The following is a 13,138-nucleotide window of genomic DNA, read 5'->3' as shown; positions in this document are numbered from 1 at the left end:
ATTCATTGAAAAATCAAAACTAGCCCGAGAACGACACCCTTCTTTCCGAAGCCTTGAGCTAGCCTCTTTATGTGGTTCCACACTATGAGGATTTTTGTGGGCCCATATTGATATCGTTTGCAAATACACGACCAAATAACATTTGAATCAAACTTCTTTCTGGCATCATCCCATTTCGAGGACTTTCGAAATAAATAGGACCGTACCACATCACCTATTTGTACCACTAATTCCTAAATAAATACATACACCTGTACATAACACATATAGTACAAGAGAATTGAATATATATATTTCTAAACCTTGTTTCCCCTTTTTTTTTTCAAAAAGAAAAAAAAAATCATTGGTGAGAAAGTGCCAAAAATATTGCAATATGGAAGCTTATATGAGAAGAGGCAAGGCAAGATGGGGACTCCTCATATAAAACCCATTTTGTTGGTTGCCTAGAAATTTCTCAAGAGAATCAATTTTTAGTGCGTTTGTTTAGCAGGAAAGTGAATGGCCTGAAATATATATATATATATATAGTATTTTTTATTAACTAATTATTTCAAGCGATAAGAGTAAAATATTTTCTAAATAATTCATTTCATGAGAAAACAAACCAAGCCTTAACTATACAGTGCACACGACATCATCAATTAAGACTAACCGCCTGAGCTGACGGGGACGACTCCATCGTTAGCTTGCGTTGATTGTGCGGTTCGTACACATACGTGTCCTCCTAAGATGATGACAAGTCCCCAAACATGCAATGGACGGTCAAGATGCATCTAGATCACCCATCTTCGTTATCGCACAAACCCTAATCCGCTGTCCCCCCCTTTTTTTTTTTTTGGGGGTGGTCGGGGAGGGGAGGTGGGGGAAAGAAAAACATTTGTAGCCCCACAAGAGTAAATGGGGTTTGGTCCAAACGCAACGCCGGCTTAAAAATTTGTGGTGGATCAGGTGGTCATGTTCCCCATGCGTCATACCCAACATCCACCCAGAAAAAGAACTACTAAACTTTTCGTAAGAATTTCTACAATTGATGGTCCTTTTTCTTTTTTTTTCTTTTTTTTGTGGTCAGGCTTCAATTGGGTCTTTGAAAAATTCAATTCTTCGGACGTTTTTTTTTTTTTTTTTTGGGTCGAAAAATTCTTTGGTCGTTGAGCGGTGCCATATTCGCTTAATCTCCACGCTATGTCCTTGCACTGGAAAAAAAAAAAAAAAGGGTTCATGCTGCGTAATTATGACATCGCATGTTGAGCAAATCTGGGCAATTAGATGTTGTCGAAACTGCCACCGCGCGACGCGATTATTGCAAAATCCGACGAATAAAAAGCAGCGATTTTTTCTGACCAAAAAAAGAAAAGCAGCGATTTTGACTAAAAACGAGAAGTAGCGACGGACAAAAGCACGCCTGATCTTAACCGTCGAGGTTCTTTGTCTTATTCCCGGCCCTCTTTCCCACGCGCAATTCGATGGAACGGCCAGCCATTTGCCGCACGTGCATTCACGGTGTGAACGGCAGCCCGCGATCGGCCGAACGAATCGGCGGAGTCAACCGGTTCCCCGGTCGTTCATCCATCGGGGTTCGAGCCTTTTGCTCCTCCTAGGCAAAGACCAAATGGCAGTACACTTGAAATATTACCAAAAAAAAAACTACCAAACTTATTACAACCGAGCTAATTTAATTTTAAATCTTTATTTTTTTTTGGGTCAATTAAAACCTAAACCGTTTTTGCATGTATATCAATTTAGTTCATCCAGTCAATTTTGATTGAAAATCACATTGACGTCAACCGTCTTACATTGCACGACCGACTCTATCATGGACAATTCTTTTAAATGTTTCTTTATAATTTTCTATTAGTTTCCCTTGGCTATTGGATTTGCTGTGAAAGCTCTTCTCACTTCGGGGTCAAAGCATATATGACTAATCCATTGGAGTCCGGGGGAAACTCTTCGGCCCCCAAAAAATTATTGAGAGGAGTAGGACATGGACTTCCCGCACGAGACGACATCATCAAAAAATCGAAGTAACGGGGTCGATGCGGTTTCTCCGTGGAGAGGGGCCGCTTGTTCGATGCAAGATAGATTGATATTGAAAATGTGTGTTGAGTCAAAAGAGTAGAGAGAATACCGGATCAAACATGGCTGACATGGGAGAGAGTGCTGCTCTAGCCATCTCCCAATCGTGCCGGTACTTTGACTACTAGGATAGGAGCTTTTCTATTAATTTTTTTTTTTTTTTTGTTACTTGTTGTGGCCGGAGAGTTGTGGCCGGTGAGGATTGTAGCGCTCACTCAACTTTGACAAGATGAGGACGAGGGCATCGTGGCCGTTGGTGAAGCCGTCTCGCCCAGATCTAGACATTTACTAACTCTCAATTTGAGTTACTTAGAAATGTTTTTCTACAATTCGTTTTTTCAAATAGACCAATTTTTTTTATAAGGTACGAATTTTTATTTGTCTTGGTTAATAACTCCTTGTATTCACTTAACTCTTTTAAGAGATTACTATCTTAAATTAGCTTGGCTCACTCATTTTTCTATTGTTAAATTAGTGCATAGTATTAGACTACCAATCCTCGTATGTGTTGACTTTTCGGGTTTTTCTAACAAGGAAAAAAAATAATTTTTTTTAAATAATCAAAAAAAGCGTTTGACCAAACGGGATAGAAAATAATTTCGCCTCAGTTAAACTCCACCATCTACAATATACTAAGTGCTCCGAACCAAACTGAATTCCAGCTTTTTGGTGACCAAATTTATCCTAACTTGTTGACATAAAAAATGACAAAACTTTTTTTGTTGTTATCGACGGCGACAAACTCGGTCTATAAAGACAGTTTGGCCAGAACGATCAACAACTCACCAATAAAATCATTGACAATACACAATGGAAAGAGAGGCTCGTTTAAAACTTCGGACGTTGATGGACAAAATCATTGGTAGCGAGCAATCGACATGAAAATATAATTACCGGGCGCTTATGTCTATTGCTGTTAAATTAGGATTTTTATAACTTCTCATAGATAAGTGTTCTTGAATAACTTCTTGTAGATTAGAGTTGCATGGAGTAAATTCTCCTAATTGCTATTAGGAAGTTATTCATTTGATTTAAAAAAATGTTGTTTGTAGCCCTCGATATTGGGCTATAAAACCCCCTTGGACTCTTTGCAAAAGATCCCAATCAATCACGAAATTCAATATTTTTTTGCAAATTTATCTTTCATCTTTACTTTCCTTCATTTTACATAACTAGTAACGATATTTTCCAATGTTGTACTTTTAATTTCATATCATTTACTTTCTAGTACAAACTTAACAAAGAACCCTATGCAACCTTTATCGATTCACAATGATCTATCCATATTCAAGAACGGATTCCATCATCAACATTTTTCAGTGAAACAGACTATAGGTGCTAATCTAAGCATTTCTAACATCCATATATGACACACCCGACGTATATTTCCAACTACTTAATGATATTGTAGACATGGTATAGCTAAATAATGAATCCTTCTCATTTAATTTTGGCCTAAACCATCGAAACATTCGATAATCCAAAAGCAGCTAATACATTATTATCAATAACTCGTTTCTAACTCACTCGCGGTGGCTTCTAATAAATCTCTTCCCAAACTATTTTTTTAGAAATGGACATGAAACTGAGCTTGAAATATCGAAATAAGTTGACACATCCCACACACCGTGCATCTCGAGTCGGCTTTTCTTTGAAAACGCCGTCCTTCGCGACGAGGCGACCAAGTCCTGGTACAATGTGTAAGGGCCAGTTCTAAACCCCCGAAAAAAAAAAAAAACAAAATGCTAATTTCTTTACGTGTGTATAAACAAGTGTGAATGCATTTTGCTTTTGAAGTTTATGGGGATTATTAAAAAAAGCAAGCTGGCAACTATAGAAAATTGCAACCTCGGGGCTGCTACTCATTACATTATTCACAAAATTTAATTATTCTTTTATCAGTTTCACAAAAGCTTAATTAAATAGTATGTGAAGGAGCTGGCGAATCCTCGTCGCCACCCACGATGCGTTGCCGGGTTTTGACGAGGTCAATCGACTTGAAGAGTTTGAAACCAATGAGCTCTACTTGCCCTCACGTATGATTTCGTGGGGGAACAATGTCAATTACCACGAAGATTAATAATGATATTCCGAGATAACTCCAGGTGTTAAGGGTCTCGTTTTCATTGTCGAGGACGATTGCGAAAACATGCGGCGTGATGTCCACAGCCGGAGGGTCCGGAGGCTCTAGCACATGGGTGGACTTTCGGGCATTAAGTTAATAGTGTCGATTTCGAATTTCCGAAATCATCATACGTCACCTCGGATAGGACCGCCACGAAGCGAAATCTCTTAAACTTATTGGCGCCCTGGCATGCACATCGGGCGGCATATCGAGCGAGTGCATGAAGGAAGGAAATTGAAGAATTGGGTACGGAAATAGATGGAGCGAAAGGTCGTGGGAACGCGTTAATTTCATCTTGCATGCTATGTAGGGATAAGTACACTGGAAGTACTAAAATTTATCATTAAAGTTCGACTGAGTCCTGAAACTTTCAAAAAGTGCGATCAAGTCTCAAAACTTATCACGAAAGTGTAATCAAGTCCTAAAACTTGTCACCAAAGTATAATCGAGTCTCAAAACTTTCAAAACGCTCAATAAATATAAGTACTTGATTTCACTAATTAGATAAGTTTTAGGATTTAATTGTACTTTTTGAAAGTGTTAAGACTCAATCGCACTTGTGCGATAAGATTTTCAGGACTCTCAACGGACTTATCCCTACTATTTAATGCAGCAGTAATTCGGGACACTAGTCAAGTGATGATTAAAGAGTGAATCGGGTTCGTAAAACCTAATGAAATGATGATTATTGTGTACGGGTTACGACGCGTTCAACAAAAATCGATATATTATATTTTTCTTTGGCTCAAGAGAATCGCCATTATTATAAAAAAAAGAGACAATATTCAAAGAGAAGAAGGAATCGGGTGAAAGGGACGGGTTTCCGGACTCCTTGTTTTCCTGGTAAACAACCCGGTTCGTCGTCTTCTTCGCAGATCTCTCCAAGATTTTGGAGCCACTCGGGTTCCCCAAATCGCAGGGAACTGTAGATTTCTGCTCGTACCCCCTCAGTGAAAGTTACTTGTCATTTTAGCCCCTAAATCGTTGAGAATTACTTCATGTTTAGGGACCGATCAACGGTATTTTCCTTCTATTTCAATCCAAAAATCAAATGTCGTAGTTCATCCATTGATTTCGATATAAATAGGATTATAAGGTGTAGAAATTTTCCAAGAACAAGTGGGAATTACATGCGTAATATCAAGTTGAGCCCGTCATACGTCGTACCACCGATTTATAAATCGCGCGATCCTTTCGAATGACTTGCGACCGTCCGGCCAACTACTTCTCGCCTTTTGCGTATCAGCAGGTCAATGGATATGGAGCTGCGCAGTGATGGGTTCAACTTTGTTTTGCTGGGATCCAGAACCGCACTACTCTTTTTCCTCTAGGGCGCATCGTCGGCGATGGCTCTGATTGTTTCCTTTTCCCCATCCTTTTTTCCGGGGACTCTGAAACTTCTGGCAACTTGGATTAGCGGAGGCGGGGGTTCACGCCGCCTTCGCCAGGCCCGGCAAGGGATGTTGGAACCTCGCCGTTCTTGGGCGACGCCAGCAACCGGATGGCGGTCGCCCACGCCGGCCCGGTCCTCTCGTCCCTCCCTCCCATCTCTCTCTCTCTCACTTAGGATTTTTCATTTTACTTTTTTAATTTTTTTAATATTCTTCCAACCTAAGAAAAATTCAATTTTCCTCTTCTTCAACCCATGTTGGCATTATGGCAAAATAAAAGTCAATTTAATCAGCGTCGATGTGGTGCCAATGTGATATTTCACGTCAATTCTTCCTTTTATCCGTGCGACAGAGAGACGAACACGAACAAAAAAAGAAAGTATATAATTTACCTACCCAATTGTACAAAAAAGGAATTAAATGATTTGATTGAACATTTTACAATTGCTTAACTTACTAAGTATCACTTTTGCCTTTTACCCCTAGTCAAAATTCGACTAGGGAAGTTGGCTTACACGGTAATTAGATCGAACATTGCCCAACTTAGACAGTTCGGCACTCAATTTCTTTTCCTTTTACGAAGTATTTTCCTCCACCAAAATTAGGGGCGGGCATAGTTCCACCAGTCCGGTTCTAAATTTCAAGGTATACATGATAAGTTTTAAGTTCTAAAAATTGGAGAACATGTTTCGACGGATAGGTTCTAGGTTTCGGGTAGGTGCAACCTGGATCTTGAGACATGTGACAATTTTTTTTTATGTTTTTCTTGATAGATGTGTTCGCGTGATCCATGGAGTGTTTCATGACGTCTGATGATAAGTATGTAATAAGCTGTTCTTGTGCTTGGCTTTTCCATTGTTGATCACGTCGATTTGCTTGATTTTTCGATTAAAGAGTAAAAACGAGAAAGAAAAATCGAAACACGAGGTTTATCATGGTTCATCTTTAAATTAGGATTACATCTAATAGATTATTTCAATGTAATAAGCATATCTCACTTCTCTATTACGGCTTTTATTACAAAAAGAAAGATGTTATGCATAACAATAACTATTCATGTGTCAAAGCTTAAATTATCAATAAATTACGGGCTCAATATATAAAAACCTTATGGCGTCCGGGGTGCGCCACACTGCCCTCTCGAGACCCTCGCTGGAATGGCTCACCCGGATCTCTCTCCCTCTCATTGGGGAGCGGCTGCGTTTTAAGAGGTGTTACGAAATTATTACTTCGCTAATCGTGTCTTGCCATGTCCCGCTCAACTATAGTAAATTATAAGAACGCTCGGGAAGATACCAATTAAATCACTGACGCCCTTCTTGAGCGACGTGGGGACTGTCGGGGCGCCTTTTTGGCTCCATCATTGGAGAGTCACATGAGTGAAAGTTTTGGCCGCAAATTTCTGCCGATATCCTCACGCAAACGCACGATGAAACGTGTAAAATCTATGGAGGGAGGGAATATGTACGGCAAAGGTGGAGCTCGTAGGCAGGGGAAAAAGTGCCTTTGATGGCTTCGATTCGCGAGCGATTCTTGGGGAAAAAAAGGTTGATTGAGATATTGATGATGAGCTTTGCTTCGATTGATTGAGCGCCTCGTCTCCTTTCCTTTGCCAAAACGCAAGTTCACACCAAACCCTAATCAGGAAATGATCAGCATGAGCGATCCTTTCCTCCATATAAAAGTGAAGGAAATATTTTTTGTGAGCTATGGTTATTAGCATGAATCGAGGAGAAGCTATGTGTGGAATTGATCTTGGTTGTCGTCATCTTCAACTTCGACAACATTTGTTTTGCAGAAAATGTTTTTTGATATTTAATTGAAATATGAAAATAGACTAAAATATGTTTTTCTCCATTGGGTATGCAAAAACATGGTTCAATTTTTGTTCTTTTTATGTTTTCTCCTTTCTTGGTCTGCAGCTGGCGACATGCGACAGATGAGCTAGCCCAAGGTCGGTGAGGCTCGAGCCTCACTAGAGGTCGAGGAGCCTAGAGCCTTGCCACAACCGGCGAGGCTTGAGCCTCACCGGTCTTGGGTGTGCTTGTCCTCGCCCTGTGGTTGTGACCATAGACTGACCGAAGAAGAAGGAAAAAGAAAAAGAAAAACAAGAATAAGAATAAGAATAAGAATAAAAAAATTAACTAAAAACTCGATTTTTTTTCTAATCTATATTATGAGAACGAGAGTTTCATTAACTAAGGACCCGAGTCCGAGCGTCGAGGACCCATGCATGGCCTTTGTGGACTCGGACCCGACCGCCGAGGACCATAGCTCGAGCATTAGGGACCCGAGCACTACCTTTGAGGACTTAGGTTGGGTTTCCGGGCATTGGGCAAGGGCATCACCGGGGCTTTGGGCTGTCCTCAATCGACTCGGGCCCGGTCCTTGGAAACCCGCAATTTGGACTCCGAGGACCCAAGAACCAATGTTGGGGTTCCCGTGTCCAAGCATAGAGTTTCGGGTCCAAGTGCCGATTCTTAGTCATATCTTGGAGAAATCTTTTCCATTTTCCAAAGAGAAAATCGTTTTCTTGAAATTAAGCATAAATTGTCTGTTGACTCATTTTCCTAAGCGAACCAAACTCCAGAAAAAAAACAAGAGGAAATCTTTTCACGGAAAATGTTCTCCGCGAAATAAACGGAGCCTTCATTTCGCGTATTTATAGGCGGGCGTTCTCTTATTAACCCTTAACTCTAGACTTTTTTACTAATTTAAGTTTCTATGCCTCTATTGCGGAGGCCGGCCAAAAAAAAAGTAATGTGGTGGTCCTCAATCTTTAATGCTTGCTAAATATGATGTTGTGCATTGCAATATATACTCACTTACTCCTATTATATTTGTGAACCTAGTAAATAAAAGAACAGAAAAAAAAATACCCTAATGTTCAGAAGAGGAACTTAAACCTTACTCAATGCCATTTCGAAGAGAAACTCTAGAACCCTAATCAATGTCATTTAAGGAGAAGGGGACAGAAGAAGACTCTTGCGGTCCAAACTCCATCTAATTTTTCCAACAAACCCTTCTTTGCTCTAGACTTTGTCCCCCCTGCGTCGTGGCATAACGCTCGAAGACGACATGCACAAACCAGCCCATGTGAAGCTGTCGCGTGCGAGTTTGTGATGTTCAGAGACTTAAGTCTCTGGCAGAAGCTCCACGGCTGAGTCCCCGTTTCGAGATTCTCTTCACGGGGGAGAAAGCGTTTGGAATGCAAAAATGCACTGCATCCGTCGCGGGAAAGTGAGGTAAAATTTTATCAGCTCGCTTTTTGCGCCTTGCTCGCCATGGATTTCTAGAGAGAGAGAGAGAGAGAACGAGTGCGTTCTTCTGAAGTTTCATGGATGCTTCCAAGCCTTATAACAGACAAGAAGGCTGACGTATCCAGAACAGTGAAGAATGTACACCAAATTCTGTTTTGGGATAAATATTGGGTCCCCCGCTAAGATTTCCCGGGAAGGCTGACATGAAACCACTTAACTCCCCACAAGAAACCACAACAAAAGAGTTTCAGTCACTCTCTCCTGTTCCTAAGTCCACGACACCAGTAATGGATTCACCTTTAAGCTAGAAATGGCTTTATAGGAAGCAAATGGCACTCATTATTGTTCAAACATCTCTCTCTCTCTCTCTCTGCAACATCTTGTTTTCTTCCTTCTGGTTGTTACGAGTTGAACCTAGAGTATGTCGCGATCCGAGGCTATATCATGCTTTTTCCTTTCCCCCTTCTCACTCAACACGAGAAAGCCAGGAGCAGACGCAGAGGAGTACAATGCGAATGTCGGGCTGATTCGCACTAGGGAACTTCAAAAGAAACGTCGCTTTAGTTTACGTCACCTCCATTGCAGCAGTTGGTACCCTTCATCTGCTTCTAGTATGGACTAGCCTATAAGATTATTCGTAAGAAACTTATAGGTGAAGAACAAGCGCCATCTATCTGAACTTTTCCATGAATAATGCTGTGCAGCCACTTTTCTTCTTTCTAGCTTCCGGACGTGTATCCCGGAACTGAAGGAGGCGAAGGGTACATCAGTCAATAATTCCTTATTGTTTTGATAGGCTGTTCATGTAGCCATTTGAGGTGTACAAACTACAAATATAGCCTCCCATTTGATGATAAGTCTCCTAGGGAAGACCTGTCAACAGATGAGTTGGGTCGTGTCATAGATGATCCGATCCAAATGGACCCATATAATCCGTTTATGACCCATTTGTTGCAATGCAAATTTATCAATCCATATCCAACCCGACCCAAATACTTCCATATCTAATCCAATCTAGGAAAACTTGTTTTTTTTTATCAATTTTTGAAAAATTATATTGCTAAAACACTTTGGACAATTTTTATTTTGCCCTTTTTTTCCTTCTAAGTTCAGTGAGGGTCACCGGTCGACCCTCATCCGTCATAGGCGAGGGCTGGTGAGGTCCGTGAAACCCTCGCCGATTGCGGCCCTAATCGGATTCCATATAAAAAAGAAAAAGAAAAGAAAGAGAGAAAAAGGAAAAAATTATAAAAAATAAAAATGACATTTATTATGCACTCTTAAAATAGTAAGGTAGCCAACTCATTAAGTTATTAAGTAACTCATTTATGACTCATTTAAGCTTATTTTTAAAGTTAAGACATCATTTATGACATCACCATTAAATATGGTTATATACCCATTTTGCCACCTCTTATCCCATATTCTTAAACTTATTTTACTCATTTCAAACTAAATCACGTGTCCATCCAATATCAAAGCCCTAAAGGTAAGTGCTGAAAAAACGCATCCAACTCGAGAAATTCTCGAGATGTGTTGATCAGATAGCATTAGGATTAGGTGCATAAATACAACTAAATGAAGAGTAGAAGCGAGAAAGAAAAATCGAGACACAAGGTTTATCTTGGTTCGCCCATAAACTAGGGTTCTTTATGATTTAACTATAATTAGCACCTCTCGTATCTCTATTACAACACTAAATTATAAGAGAACATGATTTTATATATATATATATATATATATATATATATATATATATTATTAACTATTTATGGATCCAAACCCAAACTACTAATAAAATATGAGCTCAAACTATAAAAGCCATTTAGAGTCCCAGTGACACCGCCCCCTTGAGACCCCCGCCGAGGCTACTCCCGCCAGCTCATTTGGGAGCCGGATCCCGGTGCTTTATTGATGGGGAGTATAAATCACACTCCAATAGATAACAAATAATGTGTATTGATCGCAACGCATCTTACAAAGAGTAACTTAACTGGTCATGTCATCGGGCACCCTATGCATGATGTCTTTACCTAGCGCATTGTGGCCGGGGGCAGCTTGTGTGCATGGTCGAGGATTTGTTCGTCCAATCAAAAGTTCCAATAATCCACATTATCTAAACAAATTAAACAGCCAATGCAGCAGCTCAAGGTCATTGCATATATGAAATACGCGTCTAATGCAATCTGCTATGTTATTACATTAATACAATGTCGTAAGCACAATCTAGTTCACTTCTCTTCTCACCATGCTAGCTAATAAACACATTGGTTTTGTCCATACACAGCCGACACGAAATGAGTTCTGCGCATATATCATTAATGCCGGACCCAAGGAAAGTTATGGCGATGGTGATGCATTAGCTCTCTCATCCTTGGATATACCCAATACTTCATCTTTCAAATAATTCTTAACCATCGAATTCAAAGAAATACTGACATCTCGAAGGAACGTTGAAAGAAGATGCGTATACCGTGTTTTCCATCCATTCTTTGGTTGGAAGAAGTTTCGTCCAAGCAATCTTGATTGGCGGGTTATAGATAAGAAATCACCCGCATCTAAGCTTGATTAAAAATAAGAGATAATGATCCAAATGGCCCATAAACTTTGATTCAATATGCAATGTGGTCCATGAACTTTTAATTTGACCAATATGGTCCTTGAACTTTAGCCCAATGTGCAATATGATCCATGAACTTTTAATTTGATCAATATAATCCATGAACTTTTGGAATATGTTCAAATTAGTCCTTGAATTATAGGAATATGTTCAATACGGTTCTTTCATTAATTCAAGTTTAAGGACAATTTTGAACATTTTCTTATAGTTCGAGAACTAAGTCGAACATGTTACAAAAGTTTGGCCGGTTTAGTCATTCCCACCAATTTTGGCTAGAAATTTGTGACATGAATGCCGACCACTCCTACGTAGTGCGACCGGCATTGGCATGGTCAATTCTTGCATTTTTTTCCTTTCTTTTTTTTTTTTTTCCTTTCCTTTACCCTGTAGTTGCAGCCACCAGGCCATGGCTCGGTATCGGGCCCTAGCGAAAGGAAAAATTGAATTTTGTTTTCCGAAAAAGTGAAAAAATTATTTACTTTAGGACCGATCACGCAATGTCGGTGATTTTTGGGCACTTGGCTAGAAAGACCACAATGACAAATTATCAAAAAGTGTATGACTAAATTGGCACAATTAAAAAATTTAGAACTAAATTGATAAATCGTCAAAAGGGTTTAGGATTGAATTGGTAAATCGAGAAAATATTTTGGAACTTTTGGATAATTTTCTCGAATACGGACTCACCGTGTTTTCATCCATCCTAGGTTGAAAGAAGTTGGGTTATAAACATGGAATCACCCACATCAAAACTCGATTACCAAACATGTCGGATGATGTGTGTACACACGTTCCGCATCGTTCGGACTGCCAGTCCGATGGAGTTCGCTTCCACAAACGATAGAGAAGAATATATCCTATCTAGTATCTGGATTTAGGGTAACATGGGTGGCGACCAATCGTTCACTACATGATTTTTTGCATGCAAACAACAAGGAATCCACTTTCACGTGTGGCTGTGGGTAATGTTTCTGCAGAGTCTACGAGGACTTGTCCGGATTGATCATGCCAAGCTGACTATGATCCAGTAAAGTACACACGTGCATCGTGCGTGCGTTGGCGTATTGTCAGAGGTGCCTGGGAAATTTCCCATGCAATGATCACGAATCTCAGAGGGGGTTGAACCTTTCACGTGTGAAACAGCTTGCCATCTGAACTAACACTATCGACCTTCCTTCTGCACCTTCGATGAAATAATACCAGGAAAGTTCCATAGCCGAAAACCGCATGCGCGAGCTTTTTCCATGAAGGTAGAGACGAAGGTTGCGAGCGCGAGAACGCAGCAAGGATTTACTCGTCCTCGCCTTAGTCGATCGGCAATATATATATATATATATATATATTATTCTTTTGGTTTCAGTATACACGAAGCGATGAGGCGGATCCAGGGTCAAGAAAGATTGCTCCAGTCCAATTTTACGAAAGTTCATTCTCAAATCTGTATCGTTGCTCGCGGGAGTGACGTCGTCCCTTCTGGCCCGACGCTTGGGCGTGACTCGACGAACGTCAGTAGTCTGAAATGTTTCAGCACTCGCCAATGTCGTGACTTCCTTGGACTCTGAGCTAACCGCCGATTCTTTCCCTTAGAAACGTCAAACGAGGCATCTTCAGAGCGGGGAGGAAACCCTAGAACAGTCCAAAAGCCTGTCTTGGACACATTACCTCAGAC

This window comes from Rhodamnia argentea, chromosome 11 (genome assembly GCF_020921035.1).
Source record: "Rhodamnia argentea isolate NSW1041297 chromosome 11, ASM2092103v1, whole genome shotgun sequence".
Lineage (NCBI taxonomy): Eukaryota > Viridiplantae > Streptophyta > Magnoliopsida > Myrtales > Myrtaceae > Rhodamnia > Rhodamnia argentea.
Note: the sequence above shows the minus strand (reverse complement) of the source record.